This window comes from Peromyscus maniculatus, chromosome 20 (assembly GCF_049852395.1).
Source record: "Peromyscus maniculatus bairdii isolate BWxNUB_F1_BW_parent chromosome 20, HU_Pman_BW_mat_3.1, whole genome shotgun sequence".
Taxonomy (NCBI): Eukaryota; Metazoa; Chordata; class Mammalia; order Rodentia; family Cricetidae; genus Peromyscus; species Peromyscus maniculatus.
In genome coordinates, this window is record NC_134871.1 from 13137681 (window position 1) to 13147436 (window position 9756).

Genomic DNA, 9756 nt, shown 5'->3' on the forward strand with positions numbered 1-9756 from the left:
AATAGTAGCGCTATCTCACAAAATAATGTGCATTGTGATCCTTAGCTGAGTTAAGACATGCACTCTCCTGAAATGTATTGACAGTTGACTATTTGTTTCCTCTAGTTTATGACACAATAAAGGTTTCAGAATCTGGGCAGTGAAAGCTAAAATTTCAGAAACTTAACTTTTAAATTTACTTTATTATAATTTGTGTGTGTGTGTGTGTGTGTGTGTGTGTGTGTGTGTGTGTGTGTGTTGATGTGTGTGCACGCCACAGCATGAGTATGGCAGTCACAAGATAACTTGAAGGAGTTGGTACTCTCTCCTTCCACAGTGGGTTCTACAGGTTGTCAGGCTTGCATGGCTAGAATTTTTAACCTGCTGCACCTTCTTGATAGCCCCAATTTGAAAAATGTTTAACTAAATCTTTTTTATTTTAATATTTTGTAATCATATGAAAAAAATACTTAGAAAAAAAAGAATCATAAATGAATCTTTGTATTTCCATTTGGTTTTTAAACTCATGAGCAGTACTCTGCTAGGGTTTTCTTCTCTCTCTTTTTCATTCAGGTATACACAATTATCCCACACAAATACATATACATATTAAATCACTGATTTTATATTGTTTGAAACTTCTTTAAAAGTAACCCAATGCCTGCAAATGGTATAACACTTTCAGTTTATATGAGCATCTATATTTTACTTATTTGGAAAATGCATTTTATTTTAAATTGTGAGCTATTCTAGTTTGCTGCCTATTATTATGCCAAAATACTCTGACCAAAAGCAACTTGAGAAGAGTTATTTGACTTACATGTTCTGATCACAGTTCATCATGAAGGGACACCAGAGTAGAGTCCTAGAGGCAGGAATATAAGCAGAAGTCATGGAGAAACACTGCTGATGGGTTAGCTTCACATAAGTACTCAGCTTGCATTTTTATACAAGACAGGGCCACCTGCTTAGAGATGGCATCCCCTATTTTGCTGGGCCTCCCCATATCAATTGTTAATCAAGAGAATGCCCCATAGGATGTCTTATAGGCAATCTGGTGGAGGCATATTCTTGATGGAAGTTCCCTCTTTCTAGATTTCTATGTATGGGAACACGTACATATGACGGCAAGTGTCTGCAGATGCAAGCATTGGGTTCTCCACTATATGAGGTTGTAAGTCACCTGAGTGAATGCTGGGAATTGAGTTCATAAAATATAAGTACACTCCTAACCATTTCTCTAGTCCTGTGCCTTTTACTCTTAACTGGGATAATAAGTTTATCTTATGAGTGTTATTAAGCTTTTCTCTAAATGTTTCCTATTTCAAACAGTGCAATAATAATAGACTTGAACATCAATCAAAGATTAAAACTGGCCCTTTATGGACAGATCTAAGCTGTAGTTCATCATTCTCAGCCTCTGGCCTAACATCAAATGTAATATTTGGTTCTATCAGTTTAATATCTATGTGTCCTCTATCTGAGGAAAATATATTAAATTAATCTTTAGAGATAGAGAGAATGGGAGCCTGTTCTCTAAAGGCAGATGTTTACTTTATATTATAATACTGCAGTCAATAAATGAAAAAAGCTAAGAAAGAGGAAAAGTTGCATATTTAGAATCCATATCACTAAAAACAATAAGGAAATCCCAGGAGCCAATGTTGAATAATCAAGATCACTTAAGTTGATCTTTGTGGTTTGACTTTTCCCAATAATATATAAATTAATGATTTCTTGTTTGGGTTTTAAATTTTAATGTCAGTTTATGTAGAGCCTCAGCACTTGCAGACACACACTTCTGAATTCATCCTGCCTCTGTCTTTCTTATAAGGCACTCGGCTGGCCTTCTTAATTTATAATATCTTTTTGTCATTTTAGGTCCTCTTAGTGTTCCCTAATAGAAATCATTAAACACTTAGGTCAAGTGGTAGAATTTCAGGTCCAAACAATAAGACCATGCTAGTTAAAAAATTATTTGAAATTATTTAATTTCTATCAAATACACAGTGTACCTTTCCTTTTACCTCTCTAATAGACTGAAATGGAATATAAATAATGTGGGGAGGAAACAAAAGTAACAAAATATTTTTTAAATTACAGAATCTTATTGCAAAGCTTTAGAGATTGATAACTGCTCAACATGGATCTTGGTGGGAAAGAGAAAATACCTTCACCGGAGATCTTAAAAAAATAATTTAAAGTCTATTTAAAGAAGTTTGAAGGGGTTTCACAGAACCAGTAAAAATTGCAGAGGTTCCTACAAAATATATAGGTAAATTAAGTATGATAGGATGGAGAAAATTAAATTAAATATGATAGGTTTTTCCAGGACTCCATGGGTCTAACTCCTTGAATTAGGCTGGCTCACAACTTTGACCACTACTACAACTTTTCTGTCTGAGGCAGATTTGGAACAGGGATCAACATTCCCTAGTCATTGTGCCTTCTCACAGTGTGGTGGTGCCTCCAGTTGGACTAAAGCTGTCTGGGTTCCAGATTAGGAACAGTATGCTTGTTACTTTTGTTGTTGTTGTTTATGAGTCAAAACAGCTGACAAAGACAACTTAAAGAAGAAGGAATTTTGCTGGATCATGGTGTCAGGGTATAATAGTCCACCATGGTAGATGAGCCATGATCACTGGAATAGAGGGTATCTAGTCATATAGAATCCATAGTCAAGACGAGGGAGAGAAAGGGAAGGAGGAAGAAGGAAGGTGGAGGTCTGGAATGGGAGGAGGAGAAATGCTGGTGTTCTACCCTCTTTCTCCTTTGTATTCAGTCTGGACCCAAGCCCATAGGGTGGTGTCACTCATAATCAGAGTGGGTCTTACCATCTTGCTGAAGCCTCCTAGAAAGAGCTTCACAGCCACAACTGATGGTTTGTGTGGTAGGAGGCTCTAAATCCTGTCACCTAACAAGAAAGAGCAATCATAGCAGACGGATTTGCTGAAGCTGTTCTTGAAGTCAAAGCAGAAGTGTGTAGGGTATAGAAAGGCGGGGACATATAATGGAAACGCACTGGACTATTTGCCCAGACTCAACTGCCTTAAAGCATCTGTTTGTATTATCTTCTTGAGGCTCATTACATATTTTTCCTAAAAAGTGGCATTAAGTCACTAAATAATAAAACTGTGTAGTTTATAAACATTAACTATATAAGGAATTAAAGTACATGAGGGAAAAGTCCCACATGGTAGTAATAAGACATATATTAAAGTCATCATCAATTTTATATATATATATATATATATATATATATATATATATATATATATTACACCTATTGAGTTGGATACATTTTAGCATTACCAACTGTGGGTGTCCCATCCCTGATTGGCCTTTTCTCATGGCCAGTCTGGGCAGAGGTGCACACAAGGGGCAGAAATGACTCTGGAGACTGTGTCAGAGGACAGCTCGATTATTGAAGTAATGAACTGACTTATATAGCTTGGGTCATGGGGTCGCAGGGGGGGGTCGAGCAAAGAAGAAGGGTATCCACCTAATTTTCATATTTTGACCTGATTGAAGGCAGACAAACATTAATAATGCCAAAATACCAAAACAAAAGTTAAGAAAAAAAGAAAGAGAGAATGCAAGGAGGAAGGGCTGTAGCAGAGGCAGACACTTTCCAGGCATATCAGTTGGCAGACTGCTGGTCACATGATTCCTGAGGAGCTAATTTTCTGGCATGGAGACAGAAACTTAACTGACTCTAACATGACATCACCTTTGTTTCTACGGAGTTGAGTGAGCCCAGACCTGATTTGAGGAGGGGGCGGCCCTACTGCTGCCGTGCTCTGAGAGCTATGGACAGCAACACTACCTTTCCTAGTCTGGCCTGGGGACCCACAACCAACATCAAGATTTGTTTTTTTAAGTAGTAAAAGTTTTTATGTTCTTGGCACTAAGATATCCCAGTGATGTATTTTTGTGAAAATGGAAGGGAAATCAAGACCCTATGTTTTAGATTTGAATAGACAAGGATCAGAGTTTTCAACATATTTTGAGGAGCTCAGAAATCTTACTGATGATCTTCTTGACAATTCTCCAATTGCAAGTTGCCAAGCTTGCCAATGCCCTTCCCTTTCCTCTGTAAAATAGACCAACTGAGGCCCCTAGCCAACTTGTCTCTCTGTATGATTTATACTAAGAGTTGGTTGTAATGGTTTAAAATCCTGATTAAGCCAATTTCACTAATTAACATAATTCCTCAGTTAAATAATTGCTGTTAAGATGAACTTTATTTTAAATTAAAATCTAAGCTAAATTTAGTATTGAAGGATCAAAGACCTCAATGTTAAACTAGATACCCTAAACTTGATAGGAGAGAAAGTGGGCAATAAGTTTGAACACATTGGCACAAGAGACAACTTTCTGAACAAAACACTGGCAGTGCAGGCACTAAGACCAGCAATTAATAAATGGGACCTCATGAAACCAAAAAGGTTTTGTAAGGAAAAGGACACCACCAATTGGACAAAGTGGCAGCCTAAAGAATGGGAAAAGGCCAATAGCAACTCTAAATCCAATAGAGGACTAATATCCAAAATATATGAAGAACTAAAGAAACAAGATATCAAAAAAGAAAAACCCAAATAATCCAGTTAAAAAATGGAGTACAGACCTAGATAAATAATTCTCAGTGTAGAATCTCAAAAGGCTGAGAAATACTTAGATTTTTTTCAACATCCTTATCCATCAGAGAGATGCAAATCAAACTATTTCGAGATTCCATCTTACACCTGACAGAATGGCTAAGATCCCTTACACAAGTAGCTGCTCATGATGTCACGGGAAGCACTCATCCATTGTTCGTGGGAGTGCAAACTTCTACAGCCACTATGGAAGTTAATATTGCAGTTACTCAGAAAGTTGGGAATTGATCTACCTCAAGATTCAGCTTTACTACTCAAAGAACTATCACCAGAGGACACTTGCTCAACTGTGTTCATTGCAACTTTATTCATAATATCCTAAAATTGGAAACATGCTAGAAAATTTCCTTTTCTTTATTCATAATATCCTAAAATTGGAAACATGCTAGAAAATTTCCTTTTCTTTATTCATAATATCCTAAAATTGGAAACATGCTAGAAGTTCTTCAACAGAATAATTGATAAAGAAAATGTGGCACATTTGCACACATTATATTACTCAGCTGTGAAAAAAAATGGCATCATGAAATCTGCAGGCAAATGGATGGAACTTGAAAAAATAATCACCTTGAGCGAGGTAACTTAAACACAAAGACAAATACAGAATATTGTGGTAGACTATTAGTTGAAGATGTGTTACATTTGTATATGCTGTGAAATATTTGTTGAATGGTGCGAAGATGTGTTGCAATCTTTTATGTTGCATTTCATTTAACTCTCTGAAGCTGTGTTACTTTGCCTTTCTCAAGCACTTGATTGGCCTAATAACGGGCTGAATGGCCAATAGCATGGCAAGAGAAAGGATAGGCAGGGCTGGCAGACAGAGAGAATAAACAGGAGGAGAAATCTGTGAGGAAAAGATCTAGGATCAAGGAGGAGAAAAAGAGGAGAACTACAGGAGCCAGCTACCCAGCTACACAGCAAGCCATGGAGTACGAAGTAAAGAAAGGTATAGAGAACAGAGAAAGATGAAAGCCCAGAGGCAAAAATGAAATGGAATAGTTTAAGAAAAGTGGGCTAGAAACAAGCCAAGCTAAGGCTGGGCATTCATAGAAAACAAAAACCCTCTGTGTGATTTATTTTGGAGTTGAATGACAGCTCCTCCCCCACCATAATGCCCAAAGAATAAATAATAAAGACAATCAACTACATTTCCCCCTTTTTCTAAATAAAAATGAAAGGTTTTAACTTTAACATAGTAAAACTATATACTACAAAAAAGTTATCAAGTAAGAATTACCATTATAATATTCAGTCTATTTGTATTTAGCAAATTCACAGAAAATACTCCATCATCTATCTTTTATTAGTGATTACAAAGTTTTATATCTAATTTACTTTCTATCATAACTAAAGAAAACCATGACTTTAAGTGTTTTGTTTTTATCTTCCTCAAAGACCACAGAAGAATATTATATTAAACTAATAACAGACACATTTGGCTGCCTGGACAGTCACCCAAAGTTTCTCTACAATGTTGGAGCATCCATCTTTGGGTCTACAGGCCTAGAATATCTGGCAGACTTTTCAGTGAAATAGGGAATTTGAAGGACAGTTTTGCCTTCTATTGTCAAAGTTCAGCAGTCACTTTCCTGTGTGTCCTGCAGAGTGTCTGGCAGACTCTTCTGTGAAACAGGGATCTTGAAGGACCATCCCACCCTGTTTTGGCAAAATCAAGCCATCACTTCTCTGTGGATTCTGCATGTCCAGTTTATACAGCATGCTGTCAATCAGTCAAAGCAAAAGCAATTTCTTGCCCAAATGTCTAATCATGCCAGAATGAAAGCAAACTCCTATAAAATTTCTTGGATGCCCATCATCCTTTTTTGAAGTAAATTGGTGCTGTCAGGAGCAGATGCATCTCATTGTCATGAAAAACCTTAGTTTATTAAACAGCTTAAATGTCACATTCTGTATGCCTTTGAGGTGTTTGAAATTCATCTATTTATCTAAAATATACCCATTTAACCCTGAAAACATACCTAATGTGACTACAAGTTGGATTATTATAGATTAACTACTAACCTCATTTCTTAACTATACATTGCATTTTTAAATGAGCTGCATAAGCCCAATACCCCAAATAAGAGTAGAGTCATATATACAGTGTAGCAAAAATAGCTTTAAATTTGTATCAATATACCAAAATCCATGCCAATGCAAAATATCTGAGATTAATAGTTGTCTTTTTATCCTATATTCCTATATATGACAGCAAACATACATAACCCACCAAAAAGCCAGAGACCACCTACCCCATCTCTTGTGAATGTGGGCGTCATGTTTTCCAGACTGCTTCCTGTTGACGGAGGGTGAAGGCATCTTTAGGGGGCCATGAGAAAAACTCATGAGGTCTGCCCTGATCTAACCTGATCCATATCTACCTGTAAGAAATCCATAGTGTCTCATTTGCTGTGGAAAGGAAAGCAAAACCTCTCCCCAAGTAATATGTTTTTTATTTCTTTTTTAAAGTTAAGAAAGCACTAAAATATCTAGGTTGGTTGGTTCAATTTAGAAGTCCAGTTCACAATCCCATCTCTGTCAGCAGCTTCTGCTTGCTCATTAGCATTCAAAAAAATTCAAAATCAACACAATAGTAGGATCCAGACTCTCTGTGTATTTTCTTTCATTTTGTGTCTTTTTCCTTTTATATTATTTTTACTCTCTCTTTAAAGAATTTATATCTTTAAACTATTATTTCTTTCTGTTACTGTCTATACCCATTTTCTTTTCTTTCTTAAACCTACACACAGCACACTGTGAAACATATTGGAGCCTGTTTAGAGGTTTGTTCCCTCTGGACCTCTTTTACTGTGTATTGCTATTCTTTTTTTTTCCCACTGTGTGATTTAACTTGAAACTGCTAAACTGCAGCTGTGTCCTCTGCACAGCTCTATCTCTGCCTCTACCTGCTTTTAGGTTCCCAAGAGCCAAGCTTAAAGCTCTCCCCCAGTCAGAGGTACATTTTACCTGAAACTATATTCAGCAGTCAAGCTCTAGAATGTGACAGGTATTTCTCAATTAATTTTTTTCTACATAGCATGGAAAAGGCTGTTTAAGTGCCCTGCTCTATGGCAGAATTTCTTAAAGGAGACATACCTTTTTTTTTTTCCCTAAAGCTTTCTCAGGCCCTACATGGAAATACAGACCCACTTTGGAATGCCAACATGTAGTTGGTTGTTTTTACTCTTTACTCTTTGGGCTTTGGGAGGGGAGTTGCTATGGGATGTCTTTCTGTAGGCTGTGAATATGTGTTGCTCCCATTGGCTAATAAATAAAGCTGTTTTGACCTATGGCAAAGCAGCTTAGGGGCAGGTGGGAAATCCAAGCAGAGTCATGGAGAGAAGAAAGGAGAATAGGGAGATGCCTAGCCACTGCCCAAGGAGCAGCAAGATGCCAGCAGACTGGTGACACTACCAAAATATGGCAAAACATAGATTAATAGAAATGGGTCAATTTAAGGTGAATTATGAGAGCTAGGTAGCAAGAAAACTTATGCAGGGACACTTTGCCTGGGAGGAGGGGACTGGACCTGCCTGGACTGAATCTACCAGGTTGAGCTGAATCCCCAGGGGGAGTCCTTGCCCTTGAGGAGATGAGAATGGGGGGTAAGGCTGGGGGGAGGGTGGGGAGGGAGCGGGAGGAGGGAGGACAGGGGAATCCATGGCTGACATGTAAAATTAAAACAAATTATAAAATAAAAAAATGAAAAAAAGAAACCTGTTATAGTCCATAGAGACTGTAAATAATATTAAGCTTCTGATTGATTATGTTATAAGCAGCTGCAGGACTGTGGGATCAGGCAGAACCATGGGGCCATGCAGGACCTGAGAAACTTACCACTACTGGGGGTGGGTGGGGCTGCCACCCAGCTCCCAAATAAGTCACATTTTTTTATGAATGCCTGGCCTTAGCTTGGCTTGGTTCTGGCCAGATTTTCTTAAATAATCCTGTTTGGTTTTTGCCTCTGGACTTTTATCATTCCTTCTACCTTTCTTTACTTCTTACCCCATGGCTTGCTGTATAAGTAGGTGGCTGGCTCCTGGAGTCCTCTTCTCTTTCTCCTCCTCAATCCTTAATCTTTTCCTGCCAGATTTCTCCTCTTGTTTATTCTTCCTGTCTGCCAGCCCTGCCTATCCTTTCCTCGGTCATGCTATTGGCTGTTCAGCTCTTTATTAAGCCAATCAGTTGTTTCAGACAGGCAAAGTAACACAGTTTCAGAGAGTGAAACAAATGCAACCTAAAAGAATGCAGCACATCTCTGCATCATTCAACAAATGTTCCACAGCATAAAAAATTTAACACATCTTCAATTAATATTCTACAATGGTATGTATTTATTTATAAGTGTCTATAAGCCATTAATTTAATAATAAACAAGCTACAATCCATAGACCAAGAGAGGTTGGGTAAAGAGGAAGGCTATTGAGGGATGCATGTATCTCCTTGAGAGGGGGAAATAGAATAGATTTTATGGACCAACTGGGGGCTGGTGGAGATGGGAGAGTACAGACTGAGAAGGATGGAATTGGTGACTTTTTGGAGAGGGGTGGGAACCTAATGCAGGGGAAACTATCTGAAATCTATGAAGGTCATCCTAATGAGTATTCCCAGTAGCAGGGGATATAGTCACAACTGACTATCTCTTGTCACCAGGTGAGGTTCCCAGTGGCAGGACTGGGTTGCATTGAACTGAGTAGTTGGCCAAACAGTTCCCATGAAAATCCCCAAATAACCCAAGCTGATGCTAAGACAATGGGTTGCTCTCTGAAAAATGACATTCAGGACCCATTGCTGAGTAAAACATCCACAAAGCTCATTGAAGCTGGAGAAGTCTAGCTGGTGCCTGCATGGAGCCTGAGACCCTATTTGTGCTGTCTTTGGTGTGAAAAGGTATTCTTCAGATTACTGAAAGAGAAACGTGGGCATTGCTTGACACAGCCATAGAAACTTTGACCTACAATCTGTCCTGCTTGTAAAATATGCTAGGGTAATGACCTTGTGGAAGTAGCCAACCAATGTCTGTAGCAGTATTTCTTGGACTGCCAGTCCCCAATTCATGACAGGGAAGACTTATCATGAATGCTTAGCCTTAGCTTATTTCTTGCTAATTCTTATA

At 38.1% G+C, this 9756-nt stretch overlaps 1 pseudogene; it reads left to right on the plus strand.

Moving 5' to 3' along the window:
• The first annotated feature begins 1384 nt into the window (after positions 1–1384).
• LOC121824559 (U2 spliceosomal RNA) lies at positions 1385–1558 on the plus strand (annotated as a pseudogene).
• Positions 1559–9756: the final 8198 nt, after the last annotated feature.